The 20495-nt window shown below is 46.6% G+C and overlaps 1 pseudogene; it reads right to left on the minus strand.

Moving 5' to 3' along the window:
- Positions 1-14986: 14986 nt before the first annotated feature.
- Positions 14987-15056, minus strand: LOC124799740 (annotated as a pseudogene).
- Between the last annotated feature and the right edge of the window lie 5439 nt (positions 15057-20495).

Raw genomic sequence — 20495 nt, forward strand, 5'->3', positions numbered from 1 at the left:
CATCAGGGGATCACCCTCGACATCGACCGTACTCCATGAAGTCACTCGGCCGACCTTCTGCCCCCACACAGCGGCACGCCTAGCGCTCCTAATCCGGGAAGATAACGCCAAATCCTGTGCTAGCTGTGCAACAACTTAAAGATAACCACCGACGCAAGAAAAGGTACTCGGTCTCTGCTAACACTGCGTAATAATAAAGGACAAGGCATAAAAATAAAACTAACGTATCACAAAGTTCAGCTGCGGAGGACAAATACAAGGGTCACTCCAAAAGAAATGCACACTATTTTTGTAAAAATACAGTTTTCATTCTGCATGTGTGAAAGTCTTACAGTGTGTAGATACATCCTTCGCGCTTGTTTTCAAACTTAGTTCAACCTGTTCCCGTGAGTGGCGCCGTCACAGCATGGCTTCAAGGTAGCTGCTATACTTGACGTTAGTCAGAAGCAGCTTGCTGTCATAGAATTTCTGTGCTGTGAAAACGATACAGTGGATAACATCCACAAGAGGTTGAAAAAGGGATATAGCGATCCTGCTGTCGATCGCAGTACAGATAGTCGGTGGGCAAGCAGATTACGTGATGAAAGCGGGCACGGCAATATTGAGGATTGTCCTCGCAGCGGCAGGCCTCGTACTGCACACACTCCAGACAATGTGCAGAGAGTTAACGAATTGGTGACTCCTGACAGAGAGATCAGAGTGAACGAATTGTCACGCTACGTTGGGATAGAGGAAGAAAGTGTTTGCAGAATACTGAAAGTGTTGGCGTTGAAAACGGTTTGTGCCAGGTGGGTTCCCAGGATGTTGCCAGCGGCTCACAAAGAAACAAGAAAAACGGTATGCAGCGAGCTTTGGGAACATTACGAGAATAGTGGAGATGAATTTCTTGGAAGAATTGTGACAGGTGATGAAACATGACTCCATCATTTTTCACCAGAGACGAAGAGGCAATCAATGGAGTGGCATCACGCAAATTCACCCAAGGGAGAAAAAAATAATAATTCAAAACCACACCTTCTGCTGGAAAAGTTATGGCTACGGTGTTTTCCGATTCCGAAGGACTCTTGCTTGTGGACATCATGCAAAGTGGAACCACCATAAATTCTGATGCATATGTGACGACACCGAAGAAACTTCACGCTCGACTGAGTCGTGTTCGACCACATCGGCAAAAACAGGATGTTTTGCTGTTGCACGACAATGCACGGCCACATGACAGTCAAAAAACGATGGAAGCGATTACAAAACTCGGATGGACAATGCTGAAATACCCGCCTTACAGTCCTTACCTGGCGTCATGTGACTATCATCTCTTTGGGAAACTGAAAGACTCTCTTCGTGGAATAAGGTTTGAAGATGATGAATCCCTTGTGCACGCTGCCAAACAGTGGCTCCAACAGGTTGGTCCAGAATTTTACCGCGCGGGTATACAGGCGCTGCTTCCAAGATGGCGTAAGGCAGTTGAGAGGGATGGGAATTATGTGGAGAAATGTAAATATTGTTCGTAAAGGATGTATCCACCCACTGTAAAACTTTCAGACATGTAGAATAAAAGATGGATTTAAAAAAATTGTGTGCATTTCTTTTGGAGTGACCCTTGTAACACACACGAAGGTCTTTTGGCTCATGGGTGCAGTAACAGTGCCGAGAATATAGCTATAGCCACATATTTTCATGTAAATTGGTACGCTTCTATTTACAAAATGAACTTTGCAGTAAACTTTCAACCCACGTCTGACGTAATACGAGTTTTAATTCTGTTCGTGCGTACGGTGACGTGCGTAGTTAAGGCTAATGTTAAGTGGTGGTAAGCCAGCTCTTTGCTCGCACTGTTCTCCGTGCAGCCTTATCGCGTGCCTCGTAATTACGCGCGACTGCGACGCTTTTATTGAAGCAGCACGAGGAGCAGCCACTCTGCTGCCGCCCTAAAGACCGTCGCGCACTTGACTCCCGCGTCAGCCCGGCGCTTGGCGAGGCAATTACTTCCGCGCAGTAGGTGACCCGTGTTTTATTGCCACTTGCTGTCTCTCTCCGTCTCTCTCCCTCTGTCCCGTCATCCCCTGCTAGAGACAGCTAATGCGAGCTTGACACGCTGGAGTTACTGTGCACCCACACAACGTTCATTTACTGTCGTTTCTCTCGTCTCGCCGAAGGTCTTTCCCTTAACAAAGTACAAGTGGCGCCGGTACTTGTGGTTTCTGATGACGGATATAAACGAGATGTTTCTGGCAAATAGAGTTATTTCCATGCGAGAATTATTTAGAAGTGCGCGCATCCTTCTGATGGAGCAAATTCTCAGTGTTCGCCAAAGGCGAATGGGTAAGCGGCACAAAACTAGAGACATTAATCTACGAGAACATGTGCGCGGCGCATCTACGTCCTTATGCAAAGTGCTAAGCCTCTTATACAAAGCTGTCATTTGCTGTAACGCATGTCTGCTTGATACAACATGTAGCGCCCACTTCACCCGATTTATGACTCACATTTATCACTGGCTCTGTCTGGTAGTTTTTCATCCTCTCTCCTTAATGCGGTGCTACTGCGCAATACGGGCTTTCTGAGACGGAGTTGTTGTAACAGGAAACACAGCTACGGGGTAGACAGGTGCTTGATTTTCGATTCCGTGCATTATCACTGAAATACAGCCTCAGTTCGACAACACGGCAGAACTATAGTCAGCTTGATGACAGTGCAAGATGACTTCATAGTGCCGAAAATCACTTGCCGTACATGCATAAAAGGAAAGCAGTTTTGAGAAACAGCGATGAATGCAGTCTCTGAAAAATATCTTTAACATCACATTAAGCGCTCCATGTGCGACGCAACTGTTTTGTATGTTTGATATCAAAAACATCTGATATCACCGACACTAGAAGCAAAGAGCCAGGATGTAGTTATCGTGCTACTATTTCGCTAATAATGGTTACTAAAGCAAAGAAAAAAAAGAAGAAAAATGAAATTTCCTGGAGATTAAAACTGTGTGTCGGACCGAGACTCGGACTCGGGACCTTTGCCTTACGCGAGCAAGTGCTCTACCAACTGAGCTACCCAAGCACGACTCACGTCCCGCCCTCACGGCTTTACTTCTGCCGGTACCTCGTCTCCTACCTTTCGAACTATACAGACGCTCTCCTGCGAACCTTGCAGAACTAGCACTCCTGAAAGAAAGGATATTGCGGAGACATGGCTTAGCCACAGCCCGGGGGATGTTTCCAGAATGAGATTTTCACTCTGCAGCGGAGTGTGCGCTGATATGAAACTTCCTGGCACATTAAAACTGTGTGCCGGACTGAGACTCAGCTTGGGTAGCTCAGTTGGTGGAGCACTTGCCCGCGACCGAGCGAGGTGGCGCAGTGGTAGCACACTGGACTCGCATTCGGAAGGACGGCGGTTCAATCCCGCGTCCGGCCATCCTGATTTAGGTTTTCCGTGATTTCCCTAAATCGCTCCAAGGAAATGCCGGGATGGTTCCTTTGAAAGGGCACGGCCGAATTCCTTCCCCATCCTTCCCTAATCCAATGAGACCGATGACCTCGCTGTTTGGTCTCTTCCTCCAAACAACCAACCAGATTGCCCGCGTAAGGCAAAGGTACCGAGTTCAAGTCTCGGTCCGGCACACAGTTTTAATCTGCCAGGAAGTTTCATATCGGCGCACACTCCACTGCAGAGTGAAAATCTCATTCAAGAAGAAAAATGTTTTCGGGAATATTGTGTCTGGCAGAGCATCGTACTTGCAAGCCGAGAAAATATAGCTCCAATAGAAGAAAGTTAAATTCTGCGTTTTCTTAGTTCAAAATTTTCCATTAGGTTCTCGAAAAAAAAAAAAAAATCAGCTTGGAGTCACTTTAGATTTAGAGAATGTAAAGGTGCTGCGGAAGTCATACTTTTGTTGCTGTTTGTAAAGTAAGAATGTAGAAAACGATATGTGCCTCTCTACAGCATTTGAACTCCTGTGATTTAGTGAGTCTACGGTGGAACAAAATGGTCGAGATTTTGATAGACCGCGATGTGGAGCTTACGGCTCCACCATGGCTCGTCCACTCGTGGCTACTGTACAGAACAGCTGACCTCTGGGAGTTGAATGAGGAAGCGGCGCTTTTATCCCTGATATCGGTCGCTCTGGGTAGACTTTTCTCTTAGAGATCCGTCGAAATCTGGTGATTGAACTATCTTCTGTGACTTTACGAGTCTGGCCACGGAAGTACTGCGCAGCACCACGCTGCATTATCAGCTGATCGTTGGGTTTGGAGACAATGTAATTTACGAACTAAAATGGTTCAAATGGCTCTGAGCACTATGGGACTTAACTTCTAAGGTCATCAGTCCCCTAGAACTTAGAACTACTTAAACCTTATTAACCTAAGGACATCACACACATCCATGCCCGAGGCAGGAGTCGAACCTGCGACCATAGCGGTCACGTGGTTCCAGACTGTAGCGCCTTTAACCGCTTGGCCACACCGGCCGGCAATTCACGAACTCATCCAGTTTCTGTCCCCTACTTTATTTGGGTAAAGTTAGCGATCCTGGACCGGACAGCTGGAATCTCCTCTGACTGATGTCTTGTCCAGCTGAGTAGCATCAACGATGGGAACGATGGGAGTGCCCGTACTACAGACAGGGCGCTGTGGGTCGCCCGAAAATAGTTTTTGCAGCGAGTAAATCAGTCGAGCCTGAACAAGCCTGCACGCAGGGTGCGGCCCGCCATCAAAGCGAAATAGTTTCGTGGAAAGAATAATGTCGGTAATGTAATATCATTCCGGTATTAACCGAGACATTTCTTAATATTTGAAGTCCACTCTGTGCCACCAGACAGAGCGGGTCGCAGGTGTGTGAGCTGTGCGAGATGGTGTAGAAAACTGCATATATGCGGTTTCAGTTTCTCAACTGATAAAAACTTACATTATTAACATCTGATCGTGTAGAAACAAACAGCAATGGGAAACAGAGTTTTGTAACCGAGTGATAGTCATTATGGAGCGAGTGTTTTCAAGCCAGGTAGGTACATAAAAAAATGGCTCCAAACACTATAGGACTTAACATCTGAGGTCATCAGTCCCCTAGACTTAGAACTACTTAAGCCTAACTAACCTAAGGACATCAAACACATCCATGCCCGAGGCAGGATTCGAACCTGCGTCCGTAGCAGCAGCGCGGTTCCAAACTGAAGCCACAGCGGCCGGCGGTAGGGACATATTCCCAGTGCTTTAATGAGAATAAACTCAATGTTAACTTCAGCTGCGTCCTTTACAGAAACATCCGTTCACCGAATTTTACACTACTGACCATTAAAATTGCTAAACCAAGAAGAATGCAGATGATGAACGGGTATTCATTGGACAAGTATATTATACTAGAACTAACATGTGATTATATTTTCACGCAAGTTAGGTGCATCGACCCTGAGAAGTCAGTACCCAGAACACCCACCTCTGGCCGTAATAACGGTATTGATACGCCTGGGCATTGAGTCAAACAGAGCTTGGATGGCGTGTACAGGTACAACTTCCCATGCAGATTCAACACGATTCCACAGTTCATCAAGAGTAGTGACTGGCGTATTGTGACGAGCCAGTTGCTCGGCCACCATTGACCAGACGTTTTCAACTGGTGAGAGATCTGGAGAATGTGCTGGCCAGCGTAGAAGTCGAACATTTTCTGTATACAGAAAGGCCCGTACAGGACCTGCAACATGCGGTCGTGCATAATCCTGCTGAAATGTAGGATTTCGCTGGGATCGAATGAAGGGTAGAGGCACGGGTCGTAACACATCTGAAATGTAACGTCCACTCTTCAAAGTGACGTTAATACGAACAAGAGGTGACCAAGACGTGTAACCAATATCACCCAATACCATCACGCCGGGAGATACGCCAGTATGGCGATGACGAATACACGCTGCCAATGTGCGTTCACCGCGATGTCGCCAAATACGGATGCGACCATCATGATGCTGTAAGAAGAACCTGGATTCACCCGAAAAAATGACGTTTTGCCATTCGTGCACCCAGGTTCGTCGCTGAGTTCACCATCGCAGGCGCTCCTGTCTGTGATGCAGCGTCAAGGGTAACCACAGCCATGGTCTCCGAGCTGATAGTCCATGCTGCTGCAAACGTCGTCGAACTGTTCGTGCAGATGGTTGTTGTCCTGCAGACTCAGGGATCGAGACGTGGCTGCACGATCCGTTACAGCCATGCGGATAAGATTCCTGCTAGTGATACGAATCCGTTGGGACCCAGCACTGCGTTCCGTATTACCCGCCTGAATCCATCGATTCCATATTCTGCTAACAGTCATTGGATCTCGACCAACGCGAGCTGCAATGATGCGATACGATAAACCTCAATCGCGATAGGCTACAATCCGACCTTTATCAAAGTCGGAAACGTGATGGTACGCATTTCTCCTCCTTACACGAGGCATCACAACAACGTTTCACCAGGCAACGCCGGTCAACTGCTATTTGTGTGAATGCTCTTAATAGTTAATCATTTGCATATCACAGCATCTTCTTCCTGTCGGTTAAATTTCGTGTCTGTAGCACGTCATCTTGGTGGTGTAGCAATTTTAATGGCCAGTAGTGTACACTCCTGGAAATTGAAATAAGAACACCGTGAATTCATTGTCCCAGGAAGGGGAAACTTTATTGACACATTCCTGGGGTCAGATACATCACATGATCACACTGACAGAACCACAGGCACATAGACACAGGCAACAGAGCATGCACAATGTCGACACTAGTACAGTGTATATCCACCTTTCGCAGCAATGCAGGCTGCTATTCTCCCATGGAGACGATCGTAGAGATGCTGGATGTAGTCCTGTGGAACGGCTTGCCATGCCATTTCCACCTGGCGCCTCAGTTGGACCAGCGTTCGTGCTGGACGTGCAGACCGCGTGAGACGACGCTTCATCCAGTCCCAAACATGCTCAATGGGGGACAGATCCGGAGATCTTGCTGGCCAGGGTAGTTGACTTACACCTTCTAGAGCACGTTGGGTGGCACGGGATACATGCGGACGTGCATTGTCCTGTTGGAACAGCAAGTTCCCTTGCCGGTCTAGGAATGGTAGAACGATGGGTTCGATGACGGTTTGGATGTACCGTGCACTATTCAGTGTCCCCTCGACGATCACCAGTGGTGTACGGCCAGTGTAGGAGATCGCTCCCCACACCATGATGCCGGGTGTTGGCCCTGTGTGCCTCGGTCGTATGCAGTCCTGATTGTGGCGCTCACCTGCACGGCGCCAAACACGCATACGACCATCATTGGCACCAAGGCAGAAGCGACTCTCATCACTGAAGACGACACGTCTCCATTCGTCCCTCCATTCACGCCTGTCGCGACACCACTGGAGGCGGGCTGCACGATGTTGGGGCGTGAGCGGAAGACGGCCTAACGGTGTGCGGGACCGTAGCCCAGCTTCATGGAGACGGTTGCGAATGGTCCTCGCCGATACCCCAGGAGCAACAGTGTCCCTAATTTGCTGGGAAGTGACGGTGCGGTCCCCTACGGCACTGCGTAGGGTCCTACGGTCTTGGCGTGCATCCGTGCGTCGCTGCGGTGCGGTCCCAGGTCGACGGGCACGTGCACCTTCCGCCGACCACTGGCGACATCATCGATGTACTGTGGAGACCTCACGCCCCACGTGTTGAGCAATTCGGCGGTACGTCCACCCGGCCTCCCGCATGCCCACTATACGCCCTCGCTCAAAGTCCGTCAACTGCACATACGGTTCACGTCCACGCTGTCGCGGCATGCTACCAGTGTTAAAGACTGCGATGGAGCTCCGTATGCCACGGGAAACTGGCTGACACTGACGGCGGCGGCGCCATTCGACGGCCAACACCGCGGTTCCTGGTGTGTCCGCTGTGCCGTGCGTGTGATCATTGCTTGTACAGCCCTCTCGCAGTGTCCGGAGCAAGTATGGTGGGTCTGACACACCGGTGTCAATGTGTTCTTTTTTCCATTTCCAGGAGTGTATTTTAAGAGCACAAAATAAAGAGCATAAATACTCGGTAAGTGTTTTTACTTGAGAACTGTCCGCCTTCTTAGCTGAGTGATAACGTGGAGCGGGACCCGGTTAGATTCCCAGCCGTGTTGGAGATTTTCTCCGCTCGTAGACTGGGTGTTGTGTTGTTCTCCTCATAATTTCATCCTGATCACCGACACGCAAGTTGTTTAATGTGGAGTCACCTGAAATACGACTTGCAACTCGGCGGACGAACTTCCCATTATTGCCACACGATCATTTCAGTTCATTTGAGAAATATACACATTGGATGTGGTATTTGTTCATTTAGGATATGTGTTTTTATAGCGTGTTTTTGAGCATTTGCGTTGTACGGAATGCCGAAAGATTTTCACCCAGAATCGGCCAACCTCTACTGTATTATTTTTGTTCTTTAGTCAAATGGCTCTGAGCACTATGGGACTCAACTGCTGAGGTCATTAGTCCCCTAGAACTAGTTAAACCTAACTAACCTAAGGACATCACAAACATCCATGCCCGAGGCAGGATTCGAACCTGCGACCGTAGCGGTCTTGCGGTTCCAGACTGCAGCGCCTTTAACCGCACGGCCACTTCGGCCGGCGTTCTTTAGTCATTTTATTACATATTGTAATGTAGTTCACTTAATACTGTCTGCATTTCGTGTTTGGAGTATTCTGTGGTTACTAAAGTAGAAAGAAAGTGGTAACTGCTGTTATGATTAACCTAGGGCAGCTTCCGTTCGCCGGCCAGAGTGGCCGAGCGGTTAAAGGTGCTACAGTCTGGAACCGCACGACCGCTACGGTCGCAGGTTCGAATCCTGCCTCGGGCATGGATGTATGTGATGTTCTTAGGTTAGTTGGGTTTAAGTGGTTGTAAGTTCTAGGGGACTTATGACCACAGCAGTTGAGTCCCATAGTGCTCAGAGCCATTTGAACCATTTGATTTAGCTTCCGTTCTGTTTACGTGATGTGTTTGCTCATGATTGTGTTTACCCGTAGTATGCCGGTGTTTCATTCAACGAAGGTTCCTCTCACTTTGAATGTTTTAATACTATCCAGAAGAGTATATGTTTGATAGTGTCGTTCGTACAACGTGATCCATATTATATTGATATTACTGTCCTACGTAAAACCATTACTATCCATTGGTAGTAAATAATCACAAGTGAAAAGAAAATTTCGTATCTTTATTTATGTTTCGTATCTTTCATTAATTTAATTAAACAAAGTGTACTTTGCATGATGGTGGCAGTGAGTAACGATGAGGTCTTGCACTAATGCGTTGTATAGGAATGATGAGAGAAATTATCTTGTGCCTTCAGCTCAATCTTTAGTTCGACGAGAACCACTTCTCACGTTCTAGCAATTGTGTGGCCAGCAAGCATTTATGTTACTTCAATAATTTGCTTTCAGACTGCAGAAAATAAATTTGCTTCCAGAATTCCACATCAGCAGTTGTTCGCCACATTGTTACGATGTTTTGTAGGAACGATGTATTACTAGTTACAAACTAGTGTTGTGGTATCGATAGCTACGATGCCACGGCGTAGGTGCAAGTTCGCAGGTTGGCACTACGACATCGACACAGACGACAGCGCCCTCTAGCCGGCGCTGTGCAACTCTACTAGCTCCGCTTCAGATTATACCCATTTGATTTCTAGTAGACGACCAAGCAACATTGCTTCAATTTCATAGTGGGCGAGCCACTGCAGATTTGGCCTGTGTAACATCCAGCTTCGCACCTACGTGCTCCTCAGTGCAAAGTTATTTATTCATCTTCTTGCTAAAGTAAAGGTGATTTAAATTCACACTCGAGTACTGAAAGTTCCACCTCACCTGCTCTTCCTAGCTTCCTACATTCGGCCTACCCTTCAGTTTACAGGAACAGACCCACAAAAAGTGTTATTAGTCATTACTCAAATTCATGAAATGATACCTGTCTTTCCTACCAGGCGTAACGTGTATGAAGCTCATGGAACTCAAGTTTAGATACGGTGATGAGAATTTTGTTCACTTAATAATTGTAACTCATCTCGATTGCCAAGGAACATCTGTTGCGCTAAGTATATATCTGTATCGAATAATACCTGAAGGGCTGTCATATCGCGTAATTCACTTATTAAACGTGGCCTCTTCAATCTCTGCAATCCTGAATGGAACTTAATGACCACTACAACAGCAACGTATTTCTGAGACGCTGTAAAAAGAGCGCCGCAGAGGGCGAATGTCAGGTGATTCGGAAATACACTACTGGCCATTGAAATTGCTACACCACGAAGATGACGTGCTACAGACGCGAAATTTAACCGACAGGAAGAAGATGCTGTGATATGCAAATGATTAGCTTTTCAGAGCATTCACACAAGGTTGGCGCCGATGGCGACACCTACAACGTCCTGACATGAGGAAAGTTTCCAACCGATTTCTCATATACAAACAGCAGTTGACCGGCGTTGCCTTGTGAAACGTTGTTGTGATGCCTTGTGTAAGGAGGAGAAATCCGCACCATCACGTTTCCGACTTTGATAAAGGTCGGATTGTAGCCTATCGCGATTGCGGTTTATCGTATCGCGACATTGCTGCCCGCGTTGGTCGAGATCCAATGACTGTTAGCACAATATGGAATCGGTGAGTTCAAGATGGTAATACGGAACGCCGTGCTGGATCCTAACGGCCTCGTATCACTAGCAGTCGAGATGACAGGCATCTTATCCGCATGGCTGTAACGGATCGTGCAGCCACATCTCGATCCCTGAGTCAACAGATGGGGACGTTTGCAAGACAACAACCATCTGCACGAACAGTTCGACGACGTTTGCAGCAGCATGGACTATCAGCACGGAAACCGTGGCTGCGGTTATCCTTGACGCTGCATCACAGACGGCAGCGCCTGCGATGGTGTACTCAACGACGAACCTGGGTGCACGAATGGCAAAACGTCATTTTGTCGGATGAATCTAGGTTCTGTTTACAGCATCATGAAGGTCGCATCCGTTTGACGACATCGCGGTGAACGCACATTAGAAGCGTGTATTTGTCATCGGCATACTGGCGTATCACCCGGCGTGATGGTATGGTGTGCCATTGGTTAGAAGTCTCGGTCACTTCTTGTTCGCAATGACGGCAATTTGAACGATGGACGTTACATTTCAGATGTGTTACGGCCCGTGGCTCTATCCTTCATTCGATCCCTGTGAAACCCTACATTTCAGCAGGATAATGCACGACTGTATGTTGCAGGTCCTGTACGGGCCTTTCTGGATAGAGAAAATGTTCGACTGCTGCTCTGGCCAGCACATTCTCCAGATCTCTCACCAATTGAAAACGTCTGGTCAATGGTGACCGAGTAACTGGCTCGTCACAATACACCAGTCACTACTCTTGACAAATTGTGGTATAGTGTTAAAGTCGCATGGGCAGCTGTACGTGTACACGGCATCCAAGCTCTGTTTGACTCAATGCCCAGGCGTATTAAGGCCGTTATTACGGCCAGAGGTGGTTTTTCTCGGTTCTGATTTCTCAGGATCTATGCTCCCAAATTGCGTGAAAATGTAATCACATGTCAGTTCTAGTATAATATATTTGTTCAATGAATACCCGTTTATCACCTGCCTTTCTTCTTGGTGTAGCAATTTTAATGGCCAGTAGTGTATGATTAATGAGTTTCATGATGACCCGCCGTATAAGGAAAGATAACACTATAAGAGTTACTTAGAGGAGATGGTTAGCGCTCCTGTTGCTTCAAGACGACGCAGCTGATGACTTGTCTGCAGATGACCATGACAGCGATGCTGGCACATGCGAACAGTATACGGGCAAACGGAAGCATGCTGTGCAGAAGGCAGCATAAGGGAAGGAGAAGAAATTTTCTACGCCCGTTTCACAGTCAGGTGTACTGAACGTTCGTCCCCTTGTTGCCCTGTGCACTAATTCTGTAATGTTGAGAGTACTGTAACTGAGGCTCGTTTCAGGTGACGTCGGAAGATGTCCCACGTTGTTGTGAGCAGCTTCAATCCACCATTAAAGACAAACCCTTACTGACAATCCATAAAAAAGAGACCTGTCTTAGAGGATACCTTGAATGATAGCAAAACTGCTCGTAGACGGTATCTGAGATACAGCGTCAACCTATGAAGACACGGAAAGATTCTTCAGCAATCCATGTTTGAATGACGTGGAAAGATTTCCACGTTGCTGCGAGCAAGAGATAATCCCTACCTAACACCTGAGGTCAAAGACACTATTCTTGGAGGTTATCTTGCGGTAGCAAAATTGCTCGTTAACAGCGTCAGACTATGAAGAAAAGAAAGATGCTTCAGCAATCGGTGTGTAAATCGAAATTGGAAAGTTCAAGCTCATCTTGACTATTTCGACGGAACACTGTATGCTGCCCTCCAAGGTAAAGTTTAAATCACTTCTTTGAATACCCACACATATTGAGACTATTGATAAAATTTTATGGGGTAATCACAAGGTTTTATCACCTGGCAAACAGAACATCAAAAAGTGACACTCCGAGCAGTGTTCATAACAATTTCTCACAGAACTGTGCCGGTGTCATGAGTCGTTACATAAGACGAATACAGTTCTATGATCATGAGATCGGCACAATTATCTACATCTACATCTACATCCATACTGCGCAAGCCACCCGACAGTGTGTGGCAGTGGGTACCTTGAGTACCTCTGTCGGTTCTCCCTTCTATTCCAGTCTCATATTTTTAGTGGAAAGAAAGATTGTCGAAATGCCTCTGTGTGGGCTCTAACCTCTCTGATTTTATCCTCATGTTCTCTTCGCGAGATATACGTAGCAGGGATCAATATACTGCCTGACTCCTCGGTGTAGGTATGTTCTCAAAACTTCAACAAAAGCCCGTACCGAACTACTGAGCGTCTCTCTTGCAGAGTCTTCCACTGGAGTTTATCTATCATCACCATAACGCTTTCGCGATTACTAAATGATCCTGTAACGAAGCGCGCTGTTCTCCGTTGGATCTTCTCTATCTCTTCTAACAACCCTGTCTGGTACGGATCCCACACCTGTGAGCAATATACAAGCAGTGGGCTAACAAGTGCACTGTAACCTACTTAATTTGTTTCGGACTGCATTTCCCTATGTTTCTCCCAATGAATCTCAGTCTGTCATCTGCTTTACCGACGATTAATTTTATATGCTCATTCCATTTTAAATCACTCCTGATGCCTATTCGCAGATAATTTATGGAATTAACTGCTTCCAGTTGCTGGCCTGCTATATTGTTGCTAAATGATAAAGGATCTTTCTTTCTATGTATACGCAGCACATTACGCTTGTGTACATTGAGATTCAATTGCCATTCCCTGCACCATGCGTCAATTAGTTGCAGATCCTCCTGCATTTCAGTACAATTTTCCATTGTTACAGCCTCTCGATATACTATAGCATCATCCGCAAATAGCCTCAGTGACCTTCCGATGTTATCCTCAAGGTCATATATATATATATATATATATATATATATATATATATATATATATATATAGTGATTAGCAACGGTCCTACGACACTCCCCTGCGGCACACCTGAAATCACTCTTTCTTAGGAAGACTTCTCCCCATTGGGAATGACATGCTGCGTTCTGTTATCTAGGAACTCTTCAATCTAATCACAGAATAGGTCTGTTACAGCATATGCTCTTACTTTGTTCATTAAACGACTGTGGGAACTGTATGAAACACCTTACGGAAGTCAAGCAACACGGCATCTACCTGGGAACCAGTGTCTATGGCCCTCTGAGTCCCGTGGACGAATAGGACGAGCTGGGTTTCACACGATCGTCTTTTTCGAAACCCATGCTGATTCCTACAGAGTAGATTTCTAGTCTCCAGAAAAGTCATTACACTCGAACACAATACGTGTTCCAAACTTCTACATGTGATCGACATTAGAGATGTGGGTCTATAGTACTGCACATCTGTTCGACGTCCCTTCTTGAAGACGGGGATGACCTGTTCCCTTTTCCAATCTTCTAGAGACCTACGGTACACCGCTGCAAGAAGGGGGGAAAGATCCTTCGCGTAAAATCGAACTGGTATCCCATCAGGTCCAGCGGCAAAGACTGCTAGCACTGTCACTTGACGACATGCGTTGAATGAAATTAGTCGTGACGAAATAAGTGTACGTTACTACAGCTGTGGTGGCATCTTATGAACGTTATCATGGGGCCTGGCAGTTGTGTTGGTCCTTCCCTACATACTGACCCTTCATGGTCACACATTTGCACCCATGATGGGTGACTTGGCGGAGACGTTGCTTAAACAAGACTGCGCTCTGGCTGTTGAGAAAACCCTCAAACTCGAAAATCACCTGGTTGTCGTTCTGGAAAGCCTGCCACTCAGTGGGAACTATGCCGGGAGACTACAGCAGCGAGCCTAAGAAACGAATAGAAATGAAATGATCGTATGGTATTGTTGGCCGGAAGAATGGATCCGGCGATGTTCGGTCGCCGAGTGCAAGTCGTATTTCAGTCGGCGCCACATTGGGCGACTTGAGTGCCGGTGATGAGGATGAAATGATGATGAGCACAACACAACTCCCAGTCCCCGAGCGGAGAAAATCTCCAACCCGGCCGGGAAACGAACCCGGCGCTCTGCATCTGAGGCAAGCACGTTACCACTATTTTTTTTATCTCATTTTGTTCTGTATTGTTCGTTGAATTCGTTCGGGGCCGGCCGGTGTGGCCGAGCGGTTCTAGGCGCTTCAGCCTGGAACCGCGCGACCGCTACGGTCGCAGGTTCGAATGTGATGTGCTTATGTTAATTAGGTTTAAGTAGTTCTAAGTTCTAGGGGACAGTGCTCAGAGCCATTTGAACCATTTTTTGTATTCGTTCGGGGCGGACGTACGATGACACGCGTTCAGGCTCTTCGTTGGTCCGTTCACTCAGCTTTTTTTTTGCAGGAGGCGTCTAACCCTCTGACCGAACACGCTGAGCTGCCATGCCGACACAATTTTGCACAGGGGCCATGCTAATCTTCTCTGTATCGTTCAAATTTTTGTATATTTACCGCTGATGCGAGTATTTCCACTCAGCTAAGCAGGCGGACAATAGCGAGCTTAAATTTGAAATCCCAGAGCAGCAGCAAGTGTGACCGCGCCCGCGCCCTGTGCAGAAAGAGATGGGGTCCTGAACACAAGCGGAGACATTCCCCCCTCGGACAGCTTCCCGCTACGCTTCGTCTCGACAGCCTTTCAGAACCTCGTCGGATTTCAGAAGGACGCTCCTGTGACGGTTTGGCTACTAACGAGCATAATTTGTTAGCATCATACAGTGGCAGTAGCCAAAAACATTCGGTTTCGCTTTGCGCGATGCTGGTTCGGTCTTCATCCTTCACAGCTGTGCTGAATCCAAGCGTTTCCGATGCTTGCCTTGTCTCCTTTGTTCATAGTCATACACGCAGCACTCGTCCCTGGTGATCAGGCGGCTAAGAAAATTGTCGTGACTGACTTGAGTATCTTCTATTCGGCAGGCTTTTTGAATGGATACGAGCATTCGTGGAACCCAGTGAGCGGAAACGCGTGTCAGGTTAAAAATGTCGTGAGATACGTTTGAAAACCGATACATGACTGATTTTCAGTTTTCTCGCCATCACCTCTACTGTGACGCGCCGATCCTCGAACGGCAGGACCTCCAGCACTATCGAGATTCCCGGTTTTTTCAGAGAGTCATTCTGCCACTTCACTCTGCGTCGTTCAGACTTTTTTGACCACACTGGAAGTGTCTGCGCCTCCTGTACATTGCCTCACATGACTGTAAATTTTTACCAATCGTTTACATCGATTTAGCATGGATTTCGCTCCCCTTCATCTTTAGAATGCGGATTACCACATGATACTGTGTTTCAACAATGGCCTACGCCCTCTTTGTTTTGGCTTCTCTATCGCCGTTCTGTATCATAGTACTGTGGTGCAGATATTTCGTTGTTTACCAGGATATATACCTGCAGTAAGGAAAAATTAGTATGTATTTTTATTTTTATTTTTTATTTTTTTTAGTTACTGAGATTTTCCTCTATACAATGGTTTTTCTCCAAAATAAGAAAAAGTCGGAAATTTTTACATCTTTTACATAAGATCTTAATTTATCTCCTCAGGATGTCTCTCCAGGTGTTTAGATCTTGTGTACCTTATTCCTCTGCGCCTGGTCTTCTCATTGTTAAGCCTACGTTTTGGAGCCACAATTCTCTTCTTTCCCTCTGGTTCCCATTCCAGGATCATTTTCGGAATTCTGGCTTCCCCATTATTCTTACATGCCCGTACCATTGTAAATTCTTTCTATCCATCACGCCATGTATTCTTTCTCTCAATTTCATTCTCCGTATTGTTTCGTCGTTTCTTACTTTCTCTTTTCTAGGAAGTCTTCCTGACCTTCTCCAGAAGTCCATTTCTACTGCTTGCAGTTTTTTTAGGCGTTTCAAATTTGTAATCCAAGTCTCCACTCCATACATAGATACGCTCTCTAACATTGATTTATATATGATTTTTTTTGTTCGGGTTATTATACACTCCTGGAAATGGAAAAAAGAACACATTGACACCTGTGTGTCAGACCCACCATACTTGCTCCGGACACTGCGAGAGGGCTGTACAAGCAATGATCACACGCACGGCACAGCGGACACACCAGGAACCGCGGTGTTGGCCGTCGAATGGCGCTAGCTGCGCAGCATTTGTGCACCGCCGCCGTCAGTGTCAGCCAGTTTGCCGTGGCATACGGAGCTCCATCGCAGTCTTTAACACTGGTAGCATGCCGCGACAGCGTTGACGTGAACCGTATGTGCAGTTGACGGACTTTGAGCGAGGGCGTATAGTGGGCATGCCGGAGGCCGGGTGGACGTACCGCCGAATTGCTCAACACGTGGGGCGTGAGGTCTCCACAGTACATCGATGTTGTCGCCAGTGGTCGGCGGAAGGTGCACGTGCCCGTCGACCTGGGACCGGACCGCAGCGACGCACGGATGCACGCCAAGACCGTAGGATCCTACGCAGTGCCGTAGGGGACCGCACCACCACTTCCCAGCAAATTAGGGACACTGTTGCTCCTGGGGTATCGGCGAGGACCATTCGCAACCGTCTCCATGAAGCTGGGCTACGGTCCCGCACACCGTTAGGCCGTCTTCCGCTCACGCCCCAACATCGTGCAGCCCGCCTCCAGTGGTGTCGCGACAGGCGTGAATGGAGGGACGAATGGAGACGTGTCGTCTTCAGCGATGAGAGTCGCTTCTGCCTTGGTGCCAGTGATGGTCGTATGCGTGTTTGGCGCCGTGCAGGTGAGCGCCACAATCAGGACTGCATACGACCGAGGCACACAGGGCCAACACCCGGCATCATGGTGTGGGGAGCGATCTCCTACACTGGCCGTACACCACTGGTGATCGTCGAGGGGACACTGAATAGTGCACGGTACATCCAAACCGTCATCGAACCCATCGTTCTACCATTCCTAGACCGGCAAGGGAACTTGCTGTTCCAACAGGACAATGTATGTCCGCATGTATCCCGTGCCACCCAACGTGCTCTAGAAGGTGTAAGTCAACTACCCTGGCCAGTAAGATCTCCGGATCTGTCCCCCATTGAGCATGTTTGGGACTGGATGAAGCGTCGTCTCACGCGGTTTGCACGTCCAGCACGAACGCTTGTCCAACTGAGGCGCCAGGTGGAAATGGCATGTTAAGACGTTCCACAGGACTACATCCAGCATCTCTACGATCGTCTCCATGTGAGAATAGCAGCCTGCATTGCTGCGAAAGGTGGATATACACTGTACTAGTGCCGACATTGTGCATGCTCTGTTGCCTGTGTCTATGTGCCTGTGGTTCTGTCAGTGTGATCATGTGATGTATCTGACCCCAGGAATGTGTCAATAAAGTTTCCCCTTCCTGGGACAATGAATTCACGGTGTTCTTATTTCAATTTCCAGGAGTGTATTTCTGCTCCATATGATTGAGCTGAGCATCCCAATGACCTTCCTCCCACTGCTAATTTTTTTTATTAATTTCTTCCTCTGATTTTCTGTGAAACTCTAAAGTGGATACCAAATAACAGAAAGTACTGACGTTCTTAATTTTGTTTCCCTCTACGTATAAGTCATCTAGATCATTAGTGAGGTAGTCTATTTTCTAGTAATTAACCTTCAATCCTCAGTTTCTATATTTAGTTACTAATTGGTTACACATGTAATTTGCATCCTCCTCGTCTTGTGGTATAGCTACTTGATCATCAGCAAATAATAGGTGATGTAAATAATCTCCATCTTTAATTTCTAGCAACATCCCATTGCATTTGCGAGACCATGTCTTAAGACTGGTACCTAGATAGATTTTAAATAATGTTGGTGACATAGGGCAGCATTGTAACAGAGCCTTGCTTGTTCTAAATTTCTGTAAAAATGTACTGCCAATTTTTCACTTGACGAATGTTATCTTTCTACATTTCATGTGTTATTTTAGTTAAAGAACCCTTTATGTTTGCCAGATGTAACGCTCATCAAAGTAGTTTTCTCGGGACAGTATCATATGCTTCTTCTAAATCTATAAAAATTAATCCTATGTTTTTTTTTAGTTTTTCCCCGTGTTTCTTTAAGATCGGCCGTAATGTGAAAATATGGTATACGCATGATCTACGAGCTGTAATCTTCATTTTTTCTCTTTTTTTAGGTGATAATTAATACTTTGTCACTAACCGTCGTACTTACTCCTCCCTCTACGAATCCCCCCCCCCCCCCCCCCTACCCGGCATGATTGCAGGCTCCACGAAGACTGCTGTTCGGTGAACCATGACTGAAGGTTAACATCGGCCGTACTCTTTGCACTGTCAGACAGCACTCTCGCATCTAACCTTTTATATACAGAAGCGAGTGTGCTACACATCTCAATAGGAACGACAGAGAAATAAAACGACGTGTGTGTGTGTGTGTGCCGATGAGACATAAAGGGGACCGAATTCTGACAGCGTGGCTGTTAATTGTAGAATTGTCCTCTCGAGCAGAATTAACTGTTGCCATTTCGGTAAATAGGACATAACTTGCATCATATGCAATGGAGGACACGTATGTTACCGGGATGCCGCTCAGAACTGCACACTGCGCAAATGAGACCACAGTTCAGTAATCGGCTCGGATGCGACTGTTTTACGCGTCCTGACTGTGAAATTGCAGCAACTGGCAGTACTGGAATATATGGAAGCTACTCGTCTGTAAATGCTGCTCTTCTACGCTGTCATTACATGGTTAAATATAGCACGGTCAATTTGGGCCATTCTTGTCGAACGACTTAGTCTGCAGGGTCTGTTGACATGGTTTGTTTCTGAACATGGCTGCATGCCCGCCATTTACAGAATGCTAAATAGTTCCGTTGATGAAAATAAAAAGATTTAATATTCGCCGTTTCTCATGTTACAAGTGATACACAGATTTAACAATAAGGTCAACATATTTTTCTACTAAAGTCCACATACAGAAGTGTTTTTTTAAATAGTCGTTTATGGAATAGTAGCAGTTTCCCAGAAGAATTAGGTCACATTGAATTTAAAATTTGTTTCGCTACCTGTGAGGCAGATTATGTTACGGTCTAATGATCAACGAATTTTTTGGCTGGACACTGAACACTCTTTTAAGCCACTGGCAGGTTTAGCATACAGTGGCGATGCTCATTGTTTCTTTTAGTGTTGCAGCTTTGGACTTCGTCATACTGCTGACAGTCTATGGATTATTCAGGGTGATCCATTGATCGTGACCGGGCCAAATATCTCCGAAATAAGCGTCAAACGAAAAAACTACAAAGAACGAAACTTGTCTAGCTTGAAGGGGGAAAACAGATGGCGCTATGCTTGGACCGCTAGATGGCGCTACCATAGGTCAAACGGATATCAACTGCTTTTTTTAAAAAATAGGAACCCCCATTTTTTATTACATATTCGTGTAGTACGTAAAGAAATATGAATGTTTTAGGTGGACCACTTTTTTCGCATTGTGATAGATGGCGCTGTAATAGTCACAAACGTATAAGTACGTGGTATCACGTAACATTCGCCGGCCGGAGTGGCCGTGCGGTTCTAAGCGCTACAGTCTGGAACCGGGCGACCGCTACGGTCGCAGGTTCGAATCCTGCCCCGGGCGTGGATGTGTGTCATGGTCTTACGTTAGTTAGGTTTAATTAGTTCTAAGTTCTAGGCGACTGATGACCTCAGAAGTTAAGTCGCATAGTGCTCAGAGCCATTTGAACCATTTTAAACGTAACATTCCGCCAGTGCGGACGGTATTTGCTTTGTGATACATTAGCCGTGTTAAAATGGACCGTTTACTAATTGCGGAAAAGGTCGATATCGTGTTGATGTATGGCTGTTGTGATCAAAATGTCCAACTGGCGTATGCTATGTATGTTGCTCGGTATCTTGGACGACATCATCCAAGTGTCTGGACAGTTCGCCGGATACTTACGTTATTTAAGGAAACAGGAAGCGTT

This window comes from Schistocerca piceifrons, chromosome 5, assembly GCF_021461385.2.
Source record: "Schistocerca piceifrons isolate TAMUIC-IGC-003096 chromosome 5, iqSchPice1.1, whole genome shotgun sequence".
NCBI lineage: Eukaryota > Metazoa > Arthropoda > Insecta > Orthoptera > Acrididae > Schistocerca > Schistocerca piceifrons.